General features: G+C 38.0%; 1 long non-coding RNA gene across 2 annotated transcripts; it reads left to right on the top strand.

The window, feature by feature from the left end:
• The first annotated feature begins 4,378 nt into the window (after positions 1-4,378).
• On the top strand, positions 4,379-10,696 carry LOC120607434 (uncharacterized). 2 transcript variants are annotated; one of them, XR_005654154.1, is made up of 3 exons: positions 4,379-4,491; positions 7,868-8,000; positions 10,374-10,696. It is a non-coding gene; the product is annotated as an uncharacterized LOC120607434 (long non-coding RNA). The 2 variants fall into 2 exon arrangements; XR_005654155.1 differs by lacking the exon at positions 10,374-10,696 and adding an exon at positions 9,530-9,550.
• The last annotated feature ends 15,314 nt before the right edge of the window (positions 10,697-26,010 follow it).

Below are 26,010 nucleotides of genomic sequence, written 5' to 3'. Positions count from 1 at the left end.
AGACTTGAATGAACAATTCAAAATTTTGAAACAGGACTAATATTTATTGAGCACTAACCATATACTATTCCAGGTGCTTTTCATTTGTTAACTTAATTTTCGAAATAACTGCATGAGGTGAGTTTGGTACTACTACCTTCTTTCTCTTTCAGAGAGGGAAAGTAGGGCCCAGACTAGGATTTGGACACCAATAGTTTTGCTCAAAAGCTCGGGCCCTTAACAACTGTGTCATTTTACCAACTTTTTAAAAATGCAAACATCCGACAATATTTATTGTTGACACAGGTAGGGCAACGTGGAAAAAATTGTACACCGCTTGTGGAAGTGTAAATTGATATAACCACTTAGTTAGAGGGCAATTCCCAGTGGTATCCATGTTCCTTCTCTAAAGCAAATCCATCTTGCCCTCCTGGTTTCTCCGCTTCTGCTCTCCTCCCAACACCGCAGTGACCACAGTAGACTTCGGTGCTTCCTCTCCCCTCCTGACCAGACCCTGTGCTCTCATCACCTGTTTTAGACTTCTATTTCCACCTTCTCCGCCTATTTTCTTCCTCGACTCAAGTGTGGAGTCTGTTTTCAGAGTTGTAACCTCACCTCATGTTCTGATTTCTTTCTGGGCCTGGCGATTTAAATTTGTTTTCTCGACTCTGTTGTGAATTGTCACCAGAATTAACCCAGTTATTGTACTTTGCAGGAAGGGCTGAGCCTTCAGTTACTGCCAGGGAGTTGCGATGTGACTCCACTTCATAGTTTATGAAATCTGAACTTATTTGTTATCAAGAAATCACTTTAAAACCTTTAAGGTGACCTACATAAATGACAACATATATTTTTCCATTCACTTGTATATACATAGAAAAATGGCCAAAACTGACTACAGAGGCTATAAGAGGAGGGCCATTCACTGGGTTGGCGACAGGGGCTGAGGGAGAGGAGAGAGATAATTCACTTTTTAATTACCATCTTGTCTTCTTGAATCATTTATAGTAAGCATATATCATTTTTATAATAAAAATAAATATTTGCAATGAAATACTGTGTTCTAACTGGTATAATAAGTTCCTAGTATTTGATCCTGAAATTCTTCCTGAGGCAGCTGTAGGATGAATATGCTGCTAGGAATAACTTCAGATCTAGGAGAAATCATTAAGGGAGATGCAATTTCAAATCCAGTAGGAGAGTGGCATGGGCAGGGTATGGTTATGAATTCTTTTCCTAATTTGAAAAGGATCTTTGTGAGGGAATCACTGTGTGCATGTAGAGATGAATTATGGGGCTGTCATTCTTATTCTACAGCTGCCTCTAGTTCTGAAAGCAGTTTAGGGGAGAGCCAAGAGGAAAGAGCCTTACACCTTTAATTAGCCCGAGGAGCCAAGTAAGGTAAATATTTGCTATTGAAACAGCATGAATCCATGGAAGTTGGGATTTTAGCCTAGAAGCATTGTGTTGCCAAGTTGCCATGAGACCCAGAAAACTGGAGCTATGTTCTGCCTCAAAGTGCTTCTGAGTTTAGGAGAAGTGGGAAGAATAACAAACAGAGCAGGGGCATTGAGTGTTAAATGGGGCTGATGAGGGTGTATCTGTGCCTTATGCTAAGTCACGCATTTTACCTATTTTTATTTTATCTTGACATTGATTTCGTCCATTAGAAAATTTCAGTGTTCCAAATGTAGACATATTTAATTTACTGCATTTATTAACTTATTCTCTGGTTCTGGTGTTATTAGATACAAATCAGATCATGGCATTGCCCCGTTTAAAACTTTTCAATGTCTTTCCATTTATCTTAGGCTATAACTCTGACTCCTATAGCCCATATATAGAGTGACTATACAATTTATCATCCAAATTGGATAGCTCTTAATATTTATGGTGGGAAAACAGTTGTACTGGGGATTCTCCCAGGAAAACCAAGGTATATCCACGAGGCTCTGTTGGTTCTAGCTCTCAGCCTCATCTCTTGCTGTCTCTGTCTGCTCACTTGGCACCAGGTATGCTGGCCTCCCTTCTTTTGTTTCAAGAAGTTATCGCAGAGTCTTTGCTGTCCCTTGGGTCATGCTTATGTCTGCCTTATTTATCTTTGGAGTCTCAGATATCAGATCCTCAGAAAGCTTTCCCTGGCCACCCAGTCTAGAATGGTCTCCCCAGTTATTCTGTAATTCATCTGTCTGCTCGTCTCTACCTGTTATAATCTCTAAGGAATGTTGTTTATGTATTTGTTATCTGTATCAGCTACCAGAATGAGGCCAGAACTCGTCTGTCTTGCTTACAGGCCTGGCACATAGTAGAGACTCAGTAAACATGTGGCAAATGAATGAATGATCAGGTGAAGGTCTATAAGTTAGACTGAATGACCCAGTGATGCCCACGCTTGATTCTCATCATATGAATAAAATACATCTTAAGTAGAAGAGAATGAACTGAAACAGAGAAAAGCAGGTTGCGGGGGGCAGAGAGAGAAGTCGGAGAGAAAGGGCGATGCTGCACAAGTACCTGGTTACAGTCCTCGTGGATATACAATTCATTCTTTACTTCTTCCTTAACGGGGTGAGCCATTCAAATATATTGTAAGTAAATCTCTCCTCCTCTTGCTGAATCTTAACTTCGTTAGAATTGGGACTGAAGTTTCGTTTTTGTAACCAAAGACTTCTAGTAAGACAAATTAACCTATTTCCTTCGGAATATTTATTTCTATTTCTTAGAAGGAAAACATTGTGGCAGAATATGCTAACTGTGCCCCATTATCCATTTTTACCTTCTTCTTTGGTAAGTTAAAGGAGGATATATTAGTTTCCTATTGCTGTTGTAAAAAAATGCTACAGTATTTGTGCCTTAAAGCAACACGGATTTCTTATTTTATAGTTCTAGAGGTCAGAAGTCTAAAACGAGTTAGCAAGGAGTGTTCCTTTTGGAGGCCCTAGGAAAGAATTTGTTTCTTTGCTTTTCCAGCTTCTAGAGGCTCTCAGCATTCTTTGGCTCCAGGCCTCTCCTCACATTGCTTTGACCTCTGCTTTCACTGTCACATCTCCTTCGCTGATTGCCCTTTTACCACCCTTTTACAAGGAACTTTGTGATTACATTGGGCACACCTGGATAATCTAGTATAATCTCCCCATCTCAAGATTATTAACTTAATCACATCTACATTTCCACGTAAGATAACATATTTACATGTTTCAGGGTTTAGGACATGGACATTGTTAGCAGACCATTATTCTGTCCACCACGATGGGCGTGCCTTTCTTTACTTATTTCCTGTCCTAAGGACTGGAATGTGAGTATAACGGTTGGAGCTCAAGCAACCACCCTGGGCCATGGTTTGAAAGTCATGTGCTGAGGACAGGAGAATAGCAGTGTAGAATGCTCTGGGCCCATGATAATTTCGTGAATCTATCCTACCATCTATGGCCTGCCAGTTTTCTGACTTCTTTTAGGTTATTTTGAGTTTTCAAGTACAGCACTCTAGTTTTCATTTAAAGATGCTCAAACTATTTGACAATAGTTTGTTTTCAGCTCTCTTTTGCTCTTATGAATAAAAACTTCCAGTTGTTTGATAGAAGGATTCTGAGAGGAAATTCATAGCTTTATGTGGATGTTACATCAGGGCACATGCTCATATTTGACTATTAAAAATCTAAGGCAGGTGCGAGCAGCTTATTCTTATTAAAAGACCAGCATCTCCAAGAAAATCTTCAACTTCATATGTTCTGGATTTGAAAATTTAGATCCAGTAAGGTGACAGGAACATCACAAATGGAACATTTTTTAAGTTACTAGGACGATGGTAGCATTGTTCAGGTAATTAAAAAAACAACAGCTTTACAGTTTTACTTACTTGAGTAAAATCTGATTTCGTTAAATATTTTTATGTTGAATTTTTCTGTGAAGAAGATTGTGGGAAGAAAATTGAGCCCTTTGCACTCTTATTCCCCAATGAGACAATAATAAATTATGTTATTCTCTCAATATCCCACACAAATTGCACATTAGGCACTCTTTAGTGCTCTGTATTACTTCCCTGAATAGCTGTCATAAAAGAAGTTTAAAGGAACACAAATATAGGTCAACGATAAGAATTCTTTTGTAATATGCAATTACAAGGTGAAGAATCAAATCCACAGTGTATTTCTGTGGAATGATTATCACTTGCTGGTTAAATTCAAGATGTTATTTATCTTTTATTTACCTTACCACTCTCAATTTCCTTACCCTTTATTTTTTTTCACCATACTCCTTAATAGTGCATATTTGTTTACTGGTTTCTTGGCTACCTCACTAAAATGTAAACTCTGTAGGGTAGGGTCATATCTGTCTTGTTCACTGGAATATACGGTGTCCAATAGCAAATGCCAGCTGCAAGGTTGGGAGTTACTGGAGGTGAGACCAAAGGGATGTGGGATGACTGAGTCATGGAGGAATTTCAGGGATTTTGACTGAATCCTGAGGCAGTGGGGAGTTGCAGAAGGATGTTAAGCTGGCAGTTGGAGGATGGTGAGTGACATGTTCAAATTTGGATTTTGGATAATAACTGTTGGTTTGGCGTGGAGAAAGGTTTTGAGTTGGTGGAATCGTCTGGAGGCAGGAAGACCCATGAACAGATAATTGTGACATTCTAGGTGAGTGGAGATGGGAGCCCAAGCTAAAAAGTTAGTAATAATAAGAATGATGATAATAATTATTAATTTACAAAATTCACTGCAAGAATAGTTACTAAAATCTGTTTCCCACACTACATTTCCCAGACTCCTTTGCGGTTAGGTGTGGCCATGTGATTATCTTCTAGCCAATGGAATGTGAAAAGATACAATGACCTCCTTTTCCAGGCCTGACCCATAAAAATCTCCCATACACACTCCTCTCTATTCTTTCCCTCTTCTGGCTGATTAGAATAGAGAAGGCATGTATGAGAAATAACTGGGAACCCATTGACTAGGTTCTTATAAAGCCATGTAGAGAAAAGTTGTCCCAATTGACCAAGGACACTTTGGAAGAAATATCTATTGTGTTTGAGCCATTGGACAATTTTAGGTCTATTTGTTATAGCAGCTAGTGTTACCCTAATGAACTTAAGCACTGATTTTGGTTAGGCACCATTCTTAATGCTTTATATATGATAACTCATTTAATCTTCACAACAATCCATTGAGTAGCATATTATTATTATTATCCTCAATTTATAGATGAGAAAATTGAGATAAAGAGGGGTTATGTAACCTACTGAAGTTACATAGCTGATAAATGACAGAGTCAGATTTCATAGTTCTGGCTCCAGTATTTTAAGCAATATCTGATAATGGAGATGGATGAGAATAAATAGATTTTTTGAAAAAAGGTATAGACGTCCTTTCCCTTCACTTAAGTTTCTGAATAAACTGATATTACACTTCAGCTATCTCCCATCAAGGCAGGATGTCTGGACTTCTGTGTCTCGCTTCAATCAGTCATTGAATGTGGGCTGCTGGCTGGGAGGGGATGTGAGCTGGAGATGTGGTAGCCCCTTTTGAGAAAGAGTCAACTGTGAACTTGTACTCCCTGCATCTGGAGGAATGAACATCATGGCCCTGAAGGGACAGGGAGAGTGGGTTGTGGGGAGAACTGGGAGGTGCACCACAGTATTTACTATAGAAACAATTAAGAATAAATAAATACTATATTAACAAAATATTAGTTGTTCTAGATGGTTTCACTGAGCTTCTGACTTATATGGCCCACTATTTTCTAATTGCTCCTGAAACTTGAGTATATGTCGTAAGGAGACTGAGAAGATACAAGACTTCAGAAGTAAGCTGAGCCCATGTGAAAGCTTAAATAATACGACAAAGCGTTTGGGTGAGGGGGAGTCTGGTGGCAGCATGGAGATAGGTTAGTACAGGGACAGACCACTGTTGTAACAGCCCATTGCTATGAGGACCAGAGTCTGAACCAGTATCACGGGGCTGGAGAAGAAGGGCTGAACTTGCAAGACATTTTAAAGTAATTTTCAGTGATTTTATTGACTGAATGTGAAGATGAGGAAAGAGGTTAGGCAAACTCCCATAGATGTAACTTGAGAGACTGTGTGAAAGTTGATGTTCGAAGGGAGATTGTGGTAATGTTCACTCAATAGGGACCAGCATGACCTCTTGGCTATCTTTTTAACTGACAAAACAAAAATAATTCTCCAACTGGCTGTTACTTTCTTTAAGTTTTCTTTCTTCTGAAGAAACTTTCTATTACTTCTTCCTATCCCTTAAAATGAGTTGTTCTTTCCATCTATAATAGATTTCTTAATTCATCTATTTTTAAAAAAATATATGACCTCCTTTACCCAATTTGCCTTTCCCCCCACCCCTCTTTTCCTATGGCAACTGCCATTCTGTTGTCTTTGTCTATAAGTTTGTTTTTATTTGTTTTGTTAGTTCTTCTGTTACTTTTTTGTTTTATATTCCACATGAGTGAAATCATAAGGTTTTCGTATGTTCCCATTTGACTTATTTCGCTTAGCATAATGTCCTCAAGATCCATCCATTCGTTGAAAATGGCAATAGTTCATCTTTTTTTTTATAGCTGAGTAGCATTCTATGGTACATATGTACCACATCTTCTTTATCCAAATATTTGTTAATGAATCGCTAATCTATTTTAACGAAAATTTCTTCCATCATGCCTTCTCCTTCTCTCCAACTACAAATCTAAGTGTATCTGAACAAAACATACTCTTAAATAAAACAAAACAAAGCCTTAAAGCACAGATAGAAAATCCATTTTAAAAAATTTCTTCATTTTTTGGCAGTTTGGTCATGACCCATATTAGAAGTTCTGATAAAATCGTTGGACTGTAGATACAATGAGAGGTGACATGAAGATTTCTGGAGATAATGTTACCTTGTGAGTAGCGGGTTGCTTTCAGTTATATAGATATAGAAGATCATTTGTTAAGGCTGAGTCTGAACAAGTGTATTAAATCCCTTGATATATCCAGTTTGTATAATTGTCATGCCGCTTTGGTCATTGTACCTTGCCCTTTTTATTTTTTGGAGCACAAGTAATTTTCTGACCTGATATACGCAAGATTAGAATCTAGCTTCCTGCAGGCTGCATTTTTGCTTGGTTATCAAAAAATTTTTAACGGTGCAGATATTTATTTTTAAAAGGAAAGAAGTCGTAATCATGTGAAATCGCATCAGTGTAGAAGATGTTATGTTGTATGCATTTAGGGCAGCCAGGTCACATCAATCATTTACTTAGCATTTATTGTGTAGCTTCTCTGCACTAGGCACTGTTTTAGGTGTGACAAGAATGCACAGGTGGATGAGACAGGTGAGGTCTCATCTCTCACAGAATGTACCTTCTAATCATCAGAAACAGAAAATGAAAAATAATTCATAAGAAAGATTCCAGTCTTTGTAAATGCTTAGCAGAAAATAAAAGTTGGAATTCATTTTGTTTATCCAGCCATTTTCTCCCATTTCAAGAGGCTGGCCTGGTGAGAAAATGGTTCTCTTAGAGACAAAGGAGCTGGATAATCTGAACCCAAACTCACTGCCGGAGTCGGCACATTTATAGTCTGAGGATTTATTGGGGTGGAGGAATGGGATTTTATTTTTTACTTTTTACTTTTTATTTTTTAAATGCTAGTTTATTTCTTCTTATTACTTTTCATACTATATATACATAATTTTTTTAAACATTTTTTAAAATTTCCTCCCTTCCTCCTCCCCCCTGGGACTTTAAATTTTTGAGTATAAATATGATAGCTATCATTTAAACTCTTACCCAGGACTGCTATCAGACATTGTCCATAGAGACACAGCTTAATATTAACAATTAACAAATAAAAACTATCATGGGTGCTGTTTTAACCAATTTCCACTTTTGTGACTTGTAGGAGGAACCAGCACTGTCTGTTCCCTCTGTGAGCACACGAATGTGCTCAGAACACTGAGCAAGTTGGCCATTCTGCCCATACCACCCCATGTCTGACCCCAGGAGTTGAGTTTCACTTTCTGAGAGTTGAAATGGTTGGTTCTCTAACATATGTGTGCTGGTTTTACTTGTTACTAAAATTATGTGATTTCCCTCACAATTACAATTAACTAAAGAACTAAAGAAATATGAGTCTGGAGAGAGAGAGAGAGAGAGAGAGAGAGAGAGAAGAGAAAGAATTATTACAGTGGAATTAAAATGGAATGCTTCGCAAAAATTCAATAATGTCAAGTTAGTTAATGAGAAAAGATTGGAAAAAATAATAAAATCTACAGTATTTTCCTCATGAGTGTCTTTAATTCTCACCCTGCACAAAGAAGGAAAATTCTGAAATGAAAAGTGAGATTTTTATGGAGGTGGTTTAGGTAAAAAAATGTAGCTTTGAATCATTTCCAGTGAACTCATAGTAAGGGAGGGGAAGGGTCATGACCTTCTACTAGATTGGCAAATATATTTACATTTATTTAAGTTTAAATATAATGTTTACAATATAAATGTATTTTTCCCCTAGCATTTTTGATTAGACCATTAAATTAGCAACTCTGATTGTGTCGAGTAAGAAGGTTTTCATTGTATTATAAGGTGTGTGTTAAGTGCAAAGGGATTCACAATTCCTCCGTCCTAACGTTATTAGATTAAAAAATTTATGTACCTTCCAATAATTTCTTTACCTGAGCCAAATCTCCTTTCCCTCATTGCATAGTAGAAGCAAGGAAAATATTTTCACTTTTTAGCAGTACCTTTCCTTTGAAAATATCAAAATTCTTTGAGGAAAAATTTCTAATTAAGCAATAATGCTCATATTGCTCTAGAGAGGTGGATAAAGATATTCATTATCCTCTCACTGAGGATGTTAGACCCATGCTAAGTAGCTAACAGATGTCTCCGTGCTGTCTCTCAGGAGAATTATGTTTTTGCTAATCTTCCTGCCACACTGTGTTTTGTTCTCTATTCTTAATAATTCTCAGTATTACGGAGAACTATGAGAGAATGGAAACAGCACTTATCTGTGGGCCAGGACACATGGGTTCAGACCCTGGCTATGCACTAACTCATGGGATTTGGACATTCTAGTCAGCCTTTCTGTGCCTCATCTCCTTTATCTATGATATAAAGATGGCAGCACTTGTCATACCAGCCAACCAGACTGGGAAAAAAGAAGTGTTTGTCAAAACAAGTATGGACGTTGAAGGTGCAAATAGTGAGATCAAAAGCAGCCCATGTATTTCATTTTATTTACCTTATTCCCAGTTCAAAACGTGGGCCCACTTTTTGTTTTGGAATTTTTGATCATGTGTTAATTTATAGCTTCTGGCTTGTATATTCATTCTTGAGACCAGAAGTGGAAGTCCTTCCTCAAATGCTTGTATCCCAATCTTGCCCACCTCCTCACCTTCACCATGTTCCAATATGGGCCCAGACTCAGTTAGCAATATAAGGAAAGAGACAGACTATGGTCAAGATATGATTTATTGTACTCTGAATTACAAGGTACCAGTCAGTAAGTGGCTGCCGTCTTTTGAACGTGTTGAGTGACTCATTGTATTTATTCACTCATTCACAGGAATATTGCTGATAAAGGCCCAAAAGAAAAAAAACATATGAAATATGCTAAATTTCCAATAATAGAGATTGCTCAAATAAACAATGATATTCCTATACAATGGAAGGCCATTAATAAGAAGATGTAGATGAATATTTATTGGCATAGAGTGATGGTCATTATAATAAAGTGAAAAACAACGAACAAAAGGGTAATGTACAACAATCCCATCATTATTTAAGAAAATATGTACTTAAATAAAAAAAAAAAACATTTGGAAGGATATACAGTAGCTGTCTCTGGGTGATGGGATTACAAAAATAACTTTTCTATATACTTCTGTATACTTATGTGCATTTTCTGATTTTCTGTGATGGGCATATGTTGCAAAAGAAAGAACTAATTGAAATTAAATGAAATCCTATTGATGTAAAAGCTGCTTGTGGGAATGAAGAACAACATTTTGGAAAAAATTAATACCAACTCTAAAAAATGAATAGAGTGTGGAAAATTTTTTAAAAAATAAATTGAGTTAATTTTATTCTTTTTAATTTATTATTAATTTATTATTTTTAAAACAAGCTCTACCCAGTTTTATTAAAGAAAAAGTTTGCATAATTTACTTTTCACCAGTCTGTTCTGGCATGCTTCTAATGATATTAGGATCACCTGGATCAATGATAGCCAATGTGCATACTCTGTAATATTTTCTACACGCTGTGCCCAATTCAATATTATTGCCACTGAAGTGATGAACACCAGTGCTAGCCAACATGATGTAATACTCTATTTCAGATTTCTTCAAGGCTGGATAGTTGTTGGCAAGGATGACCAGTTTTGTTTTGCCTTGTCTGATCATTTGCAGAGTCTGCTTGTACCCCAGTTCGTACTTTCTACTTTTCATAACAAGTTGGAGCCTAGAGTTGATGGACTCCAGAGACTTTTTCGTCTTTTTTTTTGTGGCCGCCATCTTCCAGATTTGGATGCAGGACAGCCCCCAACCAAGAGCAGCGCCAAAGACGGCCGGAAGGGAGAAGGGCTCATTCTTTTTTAAAAGAATGGATCACTTAATAACAAATATTTGAAATAAACCAAGTATCAATTTGCAAACCTATTTCTTCTTGGCTGAATTCTACCTTAAATTGCTTCTAAAATAGACTCGTATCATGGTAAATATGCATGATATTTAAAAATATCTAAATTAAATAATTATTAATAGTGACACTGCAATTTTTTCTTTTTGTCAAAACATCACTTTAAAACAAATAAACTTTTAAGACAAAGAGGAGGTGTATTTCTTATCATAATCAGAACTATAGGTTACCAAGTGCCTTTTATGTGCCTATGTGTTAGATGCTTGAAATGTTAAATTTATTGGTTAATTTATTTAATCATTACCACCTTAGGAGATAAATCTTACTGTGTTCATTTTATAGTCACTGAAAACTAATACCAAAAAAGTAAAACTTCTTACCCAACCAGAAGTCGCAGAACCACAGATCTTTAAAAAAATTACTTAAATATTTATTGAATCTACTCTGTGCTAGCTATATTGTGCTAGCTTGGTGCTGGGAATATACCAGTGAATAAAGGATTGGTCCCATCCCTGGAAGAAGCTTACATTCTAATTGGATGATATGGAGCAAAAAACTATAAATGTGATGAATCTTACGAAAGGGGAAATAGGATGTGAAGGGGGAGTTAATCTGGTCTGCAATATCTGTACTATATATAAGACACTTAAATTAAGAGATGAAGCATGAGTAGGACATAACTGGGTGAGGAGTACATGGAAGAGTATTCCAGGTAGAGGGAACAGTATGTGCTAACGCACTGAGGTGACATTTTGCTACAATAATCTGGCATAAACAACTATCTATAACTCTGGCTTGAAACAACAGCTTTTCTTTCTCTCACGTGGGTCTGTGAGTCAACTGCAACTTGGCTGGACTCCAGGATTCAGGTCTGTCTCATATGTAGCTCTTTTTACCTATAGCTTCCTGGAACATGCTCCTTTCATAGCACATGGCAGCAGGGCAGGAGCCCAAATTAAATCACACAGGCACATTTAAGGCCTCGTGTCATGTTCAGGAACAATTCCCCGGCTAAAGCAAGCTGTACGGCCAAGCCCAAAATAAATGGGATGGGGAAAACATTTTGCCCACAGTGGGTAATACTTTAGCATCACATAACACGGGATATGGATGAATAACTTAATATAGGAAGAATATGAAAAATTGTGAACACTGATTCAGTCAAACACACTTGGATTTTTCAAGGAATCCAGTGTGGCTAAAGTATAATGAGTGAGCTGGGGAGTGATAATACTGGCCGCTCTTATAATTGGTTGTCCTTGGGAAATTCTTATAATAGAAATTATATATGCTCACTCCAGAAGATAATGACTTATCCAACTTCTACCTGAACTTTATTTCCAAAGAGTTGACTAACATTGAAATACCATGGTTAACTCACAGGGCTAATATAGGGTCAGTTGAATTAAATGTTCCTCCTCTGTTATGTAGCAATACTGTATTGGGTCTTTGTGTGACAGTAGCACATTTAGAAACTGTGCTTCAGAGGCAATAAAACCAGTGTTTGAGCCCCTGAGCAAATAGCATTAAATTTGGTTGCTACTCATTCTCCTGGAATGGAGGTCAGCTATTTTATGCACAGTGAATAAGACAAACCAGTCATAAAACGTGAGGAAACATCTAATTTGACTACTTTATCCTATGCAACACGATCTTTTATTCGGTCAGGTCACTTTGATAATGTTACAGGAATAGTTCAGTTTATTTTTACCCATCGCTGTACAGATACTTTCGTTTGCTTTCCAAGTGCTTAGGTTTAATGCCTGAATGAACAGGTGTCAGGACATGCATTGGCCAAATATAAACTCGTACAGTTCGTGTGTTTAATAAGCATGGACATATTTTTTATAGAAAGTTTATTCTACACAGACAGCCACTGACTTCTTTATCAGCTGTAATGGTATATTATTCCACAGAAAACTGTATTAATTTTAGTTGAGGTGATTTCCCCCATCTTTTGCCGATAAGAAGAGATTAAATTAGAAATCACTGCCTCCATGATGGTTCTGTCGTGGAGCCAGTTTTTCCCCCCTCATTTGCTAAAAGCTCAATTGTATAATCTTGAGGATTTAAAACAGAATTTGTTATTTTTTCTGACAATACTTATTTCCCATAAAAACAAGATTTTTGTTAGCTAGCTTACAGTTAACTTCATTATAAAGTCTGCCGTTTCAAGGGAAATAAGTAGTTCTAGAAAATGTGATGGATTTGGGGCAATTTCTTTCCTCTCATTTTGTTCACTGTTATGTAAGCCTTTTACTCGGTTACATTACTGTATTTTATTACTCGGTTTGCAAAGCTGCATTTATGAAAGACTACAGTTTTCTGGTTTCCTCTTCCGATATACTTTGATTCTTCTTATTCGAGCATCTTTTCATCTTTATGCATGTTTTCTTGCTCTTTTATCCCACCTCTTCAAAAGCCAGCATAAGGTATACATTCCAAATAATAACAGGACTGGGAGACGGCATTTCTCTAAGTGGAAATGTGAGTAATGAGAAGAAAAATATCTTGATTGTCAGAAACAAATGCACTTTCTAATTGCTTCCTGATGGTTAGTCTTTTAAAGGGGCTGCAGGAATTGTCTGCTTGTGTGTCTATTGAGGTGCCATTACATGTAGTTAAGAGGCATTAATTTCCATGGGTGAATCATGGGGCTTGATTACAGAGAGCCTGCAGACCAAAGTTGAGTTGAATTCATCAATTCTGTTCACTGGTCTGTTTCTTTCCCAGTGGGGTACTTTTACACAACTAAGAAATTGATTTACTTAGTTTTTTCTTCTGAAAAATGGGAATAGCAATATTATTTTTTATTGCAGCTTTCAAATGTTAAAATTAGTCCAACCAAATAAAAGTTGTAGCTGCATTGCAATATTAGTAAAATTAATTTGATGAATATTTCTCTTCCAGTTCCTCTCTGCCCCACAGAACATACTTCTTTACCTGAATAAACCAAATTAACTGGCTGTTTTGCCATTGTAGAAACCCAACTTCTTAATAGAATTACAACCCCAATTGCTGTGGATTAAGGGCTCTTAAAACCTTAAAAAAAGTTTAGAACTTTTAATACTGACTGGAATAGCTTTCTTTAAAAATGATAGAATCATATCAGATCAACTTTTTCAGGATGGTATGAGATTTAATAAAAGTTCACTTTGTATATTAGTGGGTTAAATCATATAGTTTTATATATTTTGACTAGATGTGACTTAGCCTGCTGTAGTGATAGATAGCACTTAAAGCTTGAAGACCTGGGTATGACTTTTGCTCCTTTCTAGTTATGTGATCCCCCAAACCCAACTATACTGAGTCTTGTCTGTGAAGTGGGCCAATACTTGTTCTATCTACCTCCTTGGGGTGCTTGTAAAATTCAAATGATGTAATGGATAGAGACAGTGTTTGAAAATTGTGAAAAACCATACGATGTGATTTTAAAAGAAAATTTAGACACATTCTGTTTTCACTGCCACTGTTTAATAACAGTTAACTGTTCATTGTTTTATATATTGGAGTTTATGGCCAATACAGGGAAGAGAAAAGGAAAAGAAGGTATAAAGTTTGAACAAGCAGATTTAATCAACAAACTAAAATAAGAGATGTCAGCAAAGATGATGAATACCTGATAAGTTTTTAAAAATTATTAGTCTTTATCAACTTTAGCAAAACCATCTAGAGAATAAGATACCGTTCTTAAACTATAAAGTATGTAAGAAATAATCAAACAAAGACTTCTCTGAGAAAATTTTAAAAGAAGAGCTAAATAACTGGAAAGATATACCACATTTTGATATGTAAATATGTTAATTTCCCTGAAATTAACCTATAAATTCAATGTCAAAGTTATGGCAAGGTATTTTTAAGGAACTCAACATACTTATTTTAAATTTATACAAAGAAGTAAAAGTTCAAGATGCCTGGTCCAATTTAGAAAAAGAAGAACAAAGAAGAGGGCTTCACCCGCCCAGAAAGAACCAGTGGGGAACTGGTGCAGGAACAGTCAAACAGATCCATGGAAAAATACAGAGAATCAGAAACAGACGCAAGTCTATGTAGGAACTTGCTGCGGGTTAAACATGACACCATAAGTCAGTGGAGAAAGGATGATTTGCCTAAAATAAATTGGTTCATTATCTCAAACATACACAAAGGAGAAATCCAGTGTGAAAGTGAAATTATAAAGTGAATAGAAGATACTGGAAGTGTTAAAGATCTTCAAACTGCAAACTATAAACTGGAAATGTGATAGCTGACAAAATTTAAAAAATTAAGAAGTTCTATTAAAGGAGAAAACGATAAACAAAGTTAACCAAAAGGTGACAGAATGAGAAACGATTTATAATATTGAAAATTTATAAGAGATTAATATCAAAAATACACAAAGAAGCCTAAGTTTTCCTGTTTTTAAAATGGGGATAATAATATTAGAAAGTGAAGAGCTCAGCACAGAGACTGGCATACAGTTAATACTTACCGTTTGCTCTTACTAGTTTATATGTTCTTATCATCTGTAAGAAAACACATTTTGTGTTGAGCATTGATATATGAACCCTGAATTTCCAGTTTCTTCATGGTTTTATGTTGCTAGCTTATGGATTTAAAGAGAAATGTATGTACAAATATCTAGCCAGTCTTCATGTCCATAGCTCTGTCTGATAAAAGCCCCTAAATAAGCCAATGGTTAAAAGAAAAATGGGGAGAATATTATTGGCAGCTCCCATGACATGGAGATGGCCAAAATGCTGCATGCACCACTGTAGCTGCAGAACCAGCTGCCAAGGACACCTGCCATGGGATGTAGCAAGAAGAGTATGCTTCATGGCTGGAGGTATAAATCGTATGACTGTCACATTCTATCCTGCTTGAGGCTATGGGGCCCGAAGATGCTGCGTCCAGAGGGTGGAGAGACTGGATGAAGCAGCTCCCCACGCCTTAACAATTTGTTCAGATGTAACACATGGCAGTCGGCCAACCTAACCTGCTTTCTGAAAGCAGAGCTTTGTCTTTTTCTGCTTTATGATCTCAGCTTTGGGAAAGGCTTTGACTCCCCCAGTGTGGCCCGAAAACTTAGATGATGACACATGAGGCAGAGGCAGGAGCTGCACTTAGTGGCAGTTGCCTGAGCTGGATCCACTCCTTGGGCTTGGGGGAGGATAAGGCAAGTTGGCCAGAGCCATCCTGCTGATAGAGAAAGAAGGGAAACTAATGATAATTCCAAGTTGGGCACTGTTACACACACTGTCTCCTTTGATTTGCTGCAACCCTGTGAAATGAACATTCTTATCCCCATTTTACAGATGTGAGAACTGCAGCTCAGAGAGGGAAAATTGGCCAAAGTTTCCCAGCTTGTCAGTGACTCTCTGGGATTTGAACCCTAAGTCTGTTTGACTCCAAGATCCAGAGGTGATTGTTGTTGTTTTTTCCCACTGCACCACACTTTATATCTGTGGATGGTGGACTGGAGGCGGGTGGGGTTGGGATGGATCTATGGCTTGGTGGACTCCAAGTAAGATTGCATGGCCAGTGCCATCTGTGTCTGATTTTGGCAGGCAGTTCAGTTAGGTTATAGAAAGCTAATTACATTTTCCTGTACCACATCTGAATGTGTGCCCCTGTGGTCAGCTGGTTTTAGGTATGGCTTTGATTTCTTGGCAGAAACTGTGTTTCTATGAAATAATGATGTTCTTAAAGTGTTGTGTTTCACTTGTCATTCCATGAAGCCCGAAATTTCAGGAGACACACTATACATCATGGATAGATTCCCTGCCCAGGTAGAAATCAGGCAGGGCCTCCAAGACAGAAAGAGCTTGCCCCCACATGAAATTTCATTTCTCTGTGCTTCTAGGATCTGACAGGAGCTTTGAGGAACTGGCTTCTGTAGCCGTTAACAGAGACATCTCTTTTCCAAACATCTGCAACTGACTTTTATTTGTGCTTGAGAGATCACAGAGATTTTGTACTAGAGCTATTTGGAGGTCAATAGCATTGCCATGGCCGCACATTCTTACCTCTGTCTCTAAGGCCCAAGGCAATGGCTAAAAATGATAATAATCATGAGAGCGATAATTGCAAACCATTCGCTGTGTACTTGCTATGTGCTGGGTAATGTAGGAAGTTCATTTTATATGCATAACAACTCACTGAAGTGCATGTTAGTTAGTATTAATTTGACTGCAAATAGCAGAAATGCAAATTCAATGGCTTAAATAAACGAGGGATTTATTTTTCTCATGGAATAAGAAGTCTAGCGGCAGTGCTTCAAAGGGAGCATGGGAGCTCCATGATGCTATCAAGAACCCAGGTTCCTTCTCTTGGGCCTTTCTTCCCCATGTTTGCAACATGATCGTTCTACTTCATGCATCACATGAAGTAGATGCATCACAAGTGGTTTTTAGTCAGAAAGAAGAAAGGGCAAAGACTCAGTGGCAAAAACTAAAATGGCGAATGCAAGTTGAATATATCCCACTAAAAAGCTTTCTCAGAAACTTCAACTGGTACACCCATTTGCATTTCATTGTCCAGAACTGTGTTGCATGCCCACATCTAGCTGCAAGGAAGTCTGGTAATCCAAGAGTGTTTAATCCTGAGTCCCTTGATTAGGAAAGAAGAAAGGAAGGATGGATATTTGTTAGGTAACTAGCAGTACCTAGTTCATATAGTTAATATTTGTTCAAAATTTGTAGACAAGGAAAGTGAAATTAGGGAAGTCAAGTGTTTGCCAAAGGTCACCTAGCTAGGGAGTGACAGAACTCAGGCCTGAATCTAGGTGTGTCTGAGGCTACTCTGATGCTACATTCCTAAAAACTCTGCTAGAATATATTCCCAATTGCTTTGGGGTGTTTGGGCTGGAGAACATAGATTAGGGGGTTCTCCTATGGAATAGGAAGGAGAATTAATTTGTTATCTTCTTGAGATTAATAGAGTGAAGATCAACATATAAAAGATCAGGAATGGCAGATTATGGCACGAGGTAAGGAAGTGATTTTATAACATTTAGTAATTAACTGTTATATGGGCTGAGGAGCAAACTCTATTCCCTGAAACACTTGTGTAGAAATTAGATTACCTATCAGAGGAGATCCTTGAATTGATTAAGAGTTTGAGTCTCTTGTGAGTTCAAGATTCTGGGTCTAGGAAACAGAAGTGGTTGAGATAGAACCATCAGGATTAAAGAAAGGCCTTTGGATTTAGCGTAGAAGCCTCTTGATTTGTCAGAGCTGGAATGACCATACAATTAATTTATTCCAATTTGGGGCATTGTTTTAGAGTAAAAGAGAGATTTTTTAGTAATTACAGTGGGCAAAAGGCGAATGCCGGGATTGTTATAGACCAACAGGAAACTGTGGCCACACTTGGCATAGGCTTCTGATAAATAAAAGAGTGGAGAGGCTTGACTATCATAAGTAGTGGCAGAAAGGACAGACATCCCCATGCCAGATTCATCTGCTTCCTTAGGCTGGACCTTCCAAGAGGCCCTTCTTCATTCATGTTGGAATTTGGTGATAGGTATTGAAATCTGATGGGCATGGACAATGTGTGATTACTAAAAAGTGCTCCTGACACAGACCCTTGAGCCCTAGTTTCCTCTAGCATGATTCATTTTTGAGAGACAGGGAGCTCAGATAATGCTGTTTCCCTTATTGAGCAATGGGCGTGGTCCATTCTAGGCTGGGAAGGACACTGGATTTCACATATCCTGAAATCCTTCTCAGCTTTGAAAAACTGCTTTTCTGGTTGGCTCAGTGACCTTGGGTGAGTCACAACCTCTCTCGATCCTTTGGTTTTTCCTTTAGTGGAAATAAAATGGAAATGATAGCCACACAAAAGAAAAATATGATTCAAGATCTTCCAGTGAAATATGCCAAGTGGAGCCAAGTGACACTCTTGTTTTTATGACAGTTATTGCAGAGCTTCTGCTTGTCTCATCCTCGCCCATTAGGCCTCAGAGCATAGAATAAACACAGATTTGGCCAGTGGCTGGTGTTTGATGATATTGGCACCAAGACAAAGGGACGTAATTTCTCTATGGCTTATTTTTCACTGTTAACCTCCTCATGCCTGGACCTCAGTGTGTACTAGTGTGGAAACTGGAGACCAATGGGAATCCTGGCTAATTGTTTCATAGCAGAGGCAGCCTATTCAGGAAACCTTTAATAATGATGCTATTACAATATCGCCTTTATTCTTTCCTTAACTCCTTTATTCAATAAACATTGATCGAATGTCTCTGTGTGCCAGGTTCTTTTTCCCAAGCATATAGCAAGATGCATAATGACAAACATTAAATTCTTTAATGTTTGCTGAATCAAGGTTTTTGTCAGAGATATAAGGTTGGACAGTTGGTCTCCTGCTATAATCTCGTATTCCCTTATCTAACTGAATGCCTGAGAGACATTTCTAAATGCACAACTGCTATCATTACCCATTTCATAAAGGATCAAGACCAACTTTCTTCATGTCATGTAGAAGAACCTTTAGGATTTGGTCCCTGGTCATCTTTCTGTCTCATCTCTCACCGAGCCCCTTTTAGGACAAAGTTCCAGCAACTGGGACTTTTATATAGGTCCCTGAAAATGTAGCAAATATTTTAGCTTTTGTGGGTCTTGTGGTCTCTGTTGCAACTACTGAGTGAGGCTGTTACAGCATAAAAGCAATCACAGACAAAATGGAAGTGAATGGACATGGCTGTGTTCAAATAAAACTTTATTCACAAAAACAGGTGGTGGGCTAGGTTTGTCGCATGGGCTGCAATTTGTTGATCTCTGCTTTAGGCCTTTGTTCATGCTATGGTCCTTCACTTGCCTACATGAAAGATACCTTCCTCCCCTATTTATCAGGCTATTAACTGTTCAATTATCACCTCAAATCTAAGGCCTTTCTTTGCTATCCTGGGTAGAACTGGTGATTCACCCCGCTGTATTCTGTACTTGCCATCTGCTTACCTTTGTTTTCTCCCCTAACCTGATGGCAAGCTTTATTCCTTCACTTATGCATTCATTGATTCATTTATTCAACAATATTTAATGAGTACACAATACGGGGCAGAGTCGATGACTTTTAATCTTTGTACAGCACCTGTCAGAAAGCCTGGCACATAAAACATGCTTAATACATGCTGGTTGAATAAAAGGAGATAGCACTCAATAATGAAGTCCATTGTCAAAGATATATTCGTGTCTTTGGTATAAGTGCCCCAAAGTGGGAATTGTCTTTACTGATTTTGAAACTTTTCTGTCGTGTGGAAGGAGTTGGCCAGTAGATTGCATTTGGAGCTTCCTTTCAAGGTTTCTGTAGCCTGGCCGGGAATAGCTTGGTGGCCCCCTCCTGTCATCCATCCTCTTCCCCTTTCCTAAGTCCCCAGGGTCCTGCTTTCTGGTGACCCCATAGAGCAGGACAAAGAGCAGCAGCACCTCCTTCTAAACTCACACACAGGCAGGCGACCAACTCATGTTGAGTTTGAAGTTACCTAGCATAGTTCAGTGGGTGTCTTACTTTTACTTTTATTTTTAAATAGAAGATCTATTTTTCCCATTGCTTTCTGACAGAGCAGGGCTATCTGGATCAAGAAACTTAAACAGCTCACAGCATGAGAATATTGAAATTGCTTCCTTGCAGAGTGTAAATCAATTTTTTTTTTCATCCACAATATCTAGCTCTTTGAGAGTGATTCTGAGATACATGTAAAAATGAAGGTTCTTGGTTACTCATATTACAGAAATCATTTCATGGATCCATGGAGCCCAAAAATATTTGAAGTAGGGCGTAAGCCATTTTCTTCAATTTATAATTCATTCTAAATGTAAGCAGAACATTTATTTAATTGTTTGTCATCAACAGAACCAAGATGACTTCATTCGGTTTCAACCTGGTCAGATGTAGGTTTTCAGTGGTTACCAGGATAGTTGTCTGTTTGTCATCAGAGGCAGAGAAAAGAAAATGGTTACAGCTGGTTACAAAACAAACACAAAACCTCCACACGGCTTCTCATGTTACAAGAGCAAATAGGAAAGGAGCCCCAGCTGTGGACTGTAGCACAGAGTGTGTGTTGGGTAAACACTAGAGAAATCGGAGAATGTTCTGAGTCTCTTTGCTTTTTTTTTTTTTCCCAATATAAGAGGACAGTGAGAGAAGTGGCAGCTAAACAGAGTATAAGATTGTTCACTAATTCACCTCCACAGGTAATAGAAAATTAAGTAAATCAAAGTTCAGCTCTGCGGAGTCCTTTTCATGAAGCATCCATAATCTGCCTGACCTGACATCCCAGACTGGTTATTTTCGTGAGGAAACCATGGTGAGAATAAATGACACACCCCCATGTTTTGGAGGAAGAAGAGAGGAGGCAAGGTTATAAAGTGACCTTTGGTTACAAAAGAAAAATAAGGCAGTGTTGCTAAATGAATAGAGAGCCATAAGAGTAGTAAACACAGCAAGGGCCAAGTGGAGAACATGTGATATTAGTGAGCTAACCCCACTGCAACACTCACGCAATTTGGCGGTAAGGAACTTTTGGCAAGTTCCTCATTTAGTAAGGTGTTGTCACAGTATATTTCGAATGCATTCATAATAGTGTGTGTGTGTGTGTGTGTGTGTGCTCGCACGCATGTGCACTTAGGTGCAAAAGACATTGGCAAGTGAGTTTCATAAATAAATGTGCTCCTTGTAGGAAGCAGTAATGTTTAAAATGAAATATTGTTTTCACTCTTGTTTCTGGCATGAACAAATACTTTACTTTCGGCAATTCTCATTAAAAGTTTAGTGTCACTATTTGGTAATGTCTTTCAAAATTAAAATTCACCTATCCTTTGACTCTGCACTTCTACTTTAAGGCATAGATTCATGGTTCTGTTTAAACATATGTGCTAAAATACGTTTATGGGAGCAAAAGATTAGAAAACACCTACAGGTCTATCAGGAGAAGGCTGATAGGACATCCATACAATGAAAACAATGTAGTTGTTGAACTGAAAGAGGTCAATTTAACTGTATGGATTTAATAAACTCCATAATATCTTAAGTTTCACTAAGGAACAGAGAATATGTGTAAGAATGGGGGGGCATATATGCATATACACTTTTATATACATAGAATATTTCTGGAAGAATAACCAAGAAATATAATGATGGATGCCTCTATGGAAAAGACTGGGAGACTGGGTTCCAGAGCTCTACAGAAATTTATTTACCAATCCATACTGTTTTGCATTGTTTGAAATTTTTATTAGCCATAAATCATTTTTCAAGAATAATTTTAATGGAAATGTCATTCTTCCCAATTAATTAGTGTTTTCCTGGTGGTGGTATCAGTGCCCAGTGAAACAGATTGAAGTATATGGTCTCATTCATGCATTAAAAATGGTTTAAAACCCTACAGAAGAAGGAATCTTGCAGTTAAGTATATATTTGAGAAGAGTATTTCAGTAACTAATGAATAATCGAAAACATTGATTTGAGCTGCTATTTTTACGCTGGCAGTTTGGAATCCTAGAGAGCTGTAAAGAAAGCCCAGTGCCTCTCCTCAGGAAATCATGGCAAAGGCCCTTTCATGAAGGGTCACCCTGACTTACAGCCTGCAAAATCATTAATTAAAGCTTTCCAACTTCTTGTATATTCTAATTTCATAGCTCTTAAAGAGTCAGTATTGCCATTTCTCTCTTTGCCTGTGGATGACTGAAGAATGCTTGGGAGGATAAACACCCAGTGATTTATTTACATTAAATAATACCCTGCTCACTCCCAGGAGCCGATAAACTTGGCGGCCTTTAGAAATTGGTCGTGTGACAGCAACCTAGGAACTTCCCTTTGAAGGTAGGCTCATGGGCAGAAAAATAATAAATACAGAAGACCGGCCAACACATCCTTTTGTGAGACCTCCTGCTGAATCAACAGGCAATTTTTTCACTGAGGGTATACTGCAGACATCCTTCATTTAACCTTTAATAGCCTGTGTTATCTCTTGTAATGTTAGGTTCATTGTTAATTAATGCTTCATTTGTCTATGCCTTCTCTCTTCTGAAACAGACTATAAGCTCTTTAAGTGCTAGACTGCTGTCTTTATTCATTCATTTATTCCTTTATAGGACAAATACTTAATGCATAGCTACCCTCTGTGCATGCTTTGCTAAGCTGTAGGGAGTACCAACATGAATAAGACATATTCCTTGCTTCTCAGGCACTGACAGTCCACTAGCCTCTTCACAGTCTGATAGTTTTATTCAGATTTGTATCTCCCAAGGTTATTGTTGCAGAAGGGGCGCAAGATGGTGCTTACTAAAGAAGCTACAGATAAAAGATGACCAAATGCCATGGGTTTGGACCTTGGATTTAAAAAAAAGAAGAAAAACTTTAAAGAACATTTCGGGGGAAATTAAGACTCAAGTTTGAATATGTACTATACATTAGACAATTCTGAAATTCCTTGGATGTGACAATTGTATTATGAGCATGTAGGAAATGTCCTTATGTTTTAAGAGAGACATGCTATAGTAGTAAGGGGTTAAGTGTGATGCCATTTATTTCAAAAGAAAAGTGCCTAGGGAGACACAGCAAAATAACAATTGTCGAATACAGGAAAAGGATATATGATATTTCATTGCACTATACTTTCTGTATACTTGAAAATTTTCTGTAAATCTGAAAATTTTTGAAAAAAAATTGAAATTAAAGAAAAAAAAAAGGTGCTTAGTAAACGTTGGTTGATTGAGAAATTGCTCAAGCTCTGAGCGCAGAACTGCGCTGTGGTGCTGCGGGTGCGCATTCAGTTTTCGCTGATGAATTTCCAGTAACTCACCAGACAGTTTCTTGAGACCTCTTCAATAATAGCATTTAGAAATGCATTTTTTCCTTTTTTTTTTTGACATTTTACATCTCTTTTTTTTTAATTTTTATTTTTCAATTAGCATTGACATTCGATCTTATTTTACATTAGTTTCTCTTGCACAGCATAGTGGTTAGACATTTATATAATTTATTAAGTGATCCTCTCATTGGTCTAGTACCCACCTGGTACTATACATGGTTATTGCAGTATTATTGACTATATTCCCTATGCCGTACTTCACATTCCTGAGACTATTTTATAACTATCAATTTGTACTTCTTATTTTCAATTTTTTTCTTAAATCAGACATTTTTAGATTGGACTGGGAATGAATTCTTCTAGAGCTGATGTTGAAGATAACAATTATTCTAGCTCAACAGTAGCCAGTGCTGTAAACTCCTTAGGAAGTGGGCTCACTCTTCACATGGACAAGCAGCCACACTAGAAAACTGCACGGGATGAAGGAAGGCAGAGAGGAAAGCTAACATTTCCTGAGTGCCCACTCATAGCCTGGGACTCCACACACTTTGCTTCATTTAGTGAACAACCACCCAAGGAACATAGTGATCCTGATGTGGAGAAAAAGAAATGAGCATTTTTGTTAGCCTGCTGGTTGGTAGGTGACACACACACACACACACATACACACACACACACATATTTATAATTTAAAATTAAACATTTACCAAACAGTCTTCTAGGCGCTAGGTGCCTAAAGGAGTATAAGCCATAGTCTCTGCCCTCAAAGAGGCATATGATATAAAGAAACACACTCATAGTTAAGAGGACTTTAGAGCTGCCTGGATCCATAGTGAACATTTAATCCAGAGTTTCCTAAAATGGTATGTGCATATCATAGATGGCATGCAAGATGCTGTATTTGGGTGTTATACAAATGTTTTTAGATTTCATTAATTATTTTTTTTCACATGTGTTAGAAAATTTTATAACTACAGTATCAAACCCTTAAATATATGGAATTTATTTTACTGCAAACTTACCAATGAAAGAGAGTTGATTTAAAAATTATTGACTGGTAAGTAGCCAGGTAATAAAGATGTGGTTCAGGCCTGTGGTAATGACTCTCACATGTTATTTGAATAATCTGAGTTTGAGAAATGCAGATTAAATCCAATCTCTGAGATGCAGAGAACTGAAATGAGTATAGAGGAATACCTGGTCACCTGACTATCCTGTGCTCTACATCTTCATCCAGGCACAACTTTCTATTTTGCAGATGAGGAAACCACAGCCCCAAATAACAAATGCTCTCTTTGGGGTACAAAGACTCACATAAGAATCTGACAGCAGAGTAGAAAGGATAGAGTGGGCTTCGTGAAAAGTCAAAGTTAATAAAGTGCTTACTATGCATGCCAGTTCTGTTAAAATTTCATACATACTAATTCATGTAATCCCCAAGTCAACTTGTGAGATGTACTTAGCTTTTTCCACCATCACTCTTTTTATGAGGAAATTAACAAACAAAGATCAAATAACTTTCCTAAATTATAACTTTCAGAACTGGGATTTGAATCCAGTTGTTCAGCTCCAGAATATGTTTTCTCAACAACGGTAAATACAACTCACCAATAAATAAGAGGTGAAAGAGGCAACCTGTCTTCCTGGTTTAACTGGAAAGAGACAATATATTACTCCCCTGTGTCCTCCTGTTTCAAATTTCCCAATTAATCCCTTGTTCCTTTCACAGAGGCATCGTTTCTTCAAACTATCACTTTTTAATGTGCAGAAACTATGGAAAGGAATCAGTGATTACCAAAAGCAACACTTTAATAAGAATAACTTGTTTGATTGCTATGATAAGAACTACAAAGAAACAGTTCCATCCCGAAAGGGAGGAGAGGAAGAGTCATGGGAGGTGAATGGAGGGAGGGATAATTTTGGGACATGGTGGTGCTGAGAATGACAAGGGAGAGGAGGCCCAGTGTGCCACAGGGGGCCACTGGCTGTTGTGAAAGCTCTGCCTGGTGCCCAGTGCTTGGCACAGCACCCGGCACAGAGCAGGTGCTCAAAATTTTTGTTGGGTGAATGGAAGCCTGGATGTAAACAGAAGCCAAGCGGGGAGGCAGTATGAGTACAGTGATTGGAGGTGAGAGGGCACCAAACACTCGACCTACTTTATAACTTAGCTCCAGGTAAGCTGGGGGAGGAGCACACGGCACTACATCTCCAGTCAACAGACGAAGGAGCTGTGAGCAAACCATTTAATAGTGCTCCTGATGTAACCGGGATGTCTTGCTTTGTGGCAGGCAATCCGTTTCATTTTTGTCACCTATTGTAGCAGCCCCAGTTCAGTCTTCTGGCCTAGACTTCCTTAGATTAAAAGTCCTCATTCTCCCTCCCTCCCTACAGGGTGCTTCAGGGTGGGCCAAGGCAGTCTAGGGATGAGACCCAGCTTCCTTTGTGCTGGTGCCAGAGGGAGATCAGCCCATGGCAGTTTTCTCCACCTCGCCAGCAAGTGCTGACAGCTGAGCCAGTCCACACACCTTTGGGGCAAAGAACTGCCGGAAACCAAGGCCAAGTTCAGAGCCTGAAAATACTTCCAAAGGCAGTGAGGAGCAATCTGGAGGGGCTGC

The sequence above is a fragment of the Pteropus medius genome, unplaced genomic scaffold, assembly GCF_902729225.1.
Source record: "Pteropus medius unplaced genomic scaffold, Ma_sr-lr_union100, whole genome shotgun sequence".
Classification (NCBI taxonomy): domain Eukaryota; kingdom Metazoa; phylum Chordata; class Mammalia; order Chiroptera; family Pteropodidae; genus Pteropus; species Pteropus medius.
Note: the sequence above shows the minus strand (reverse complement) of the source record. Positions and strands in the feature narration are given on the sequence as shown.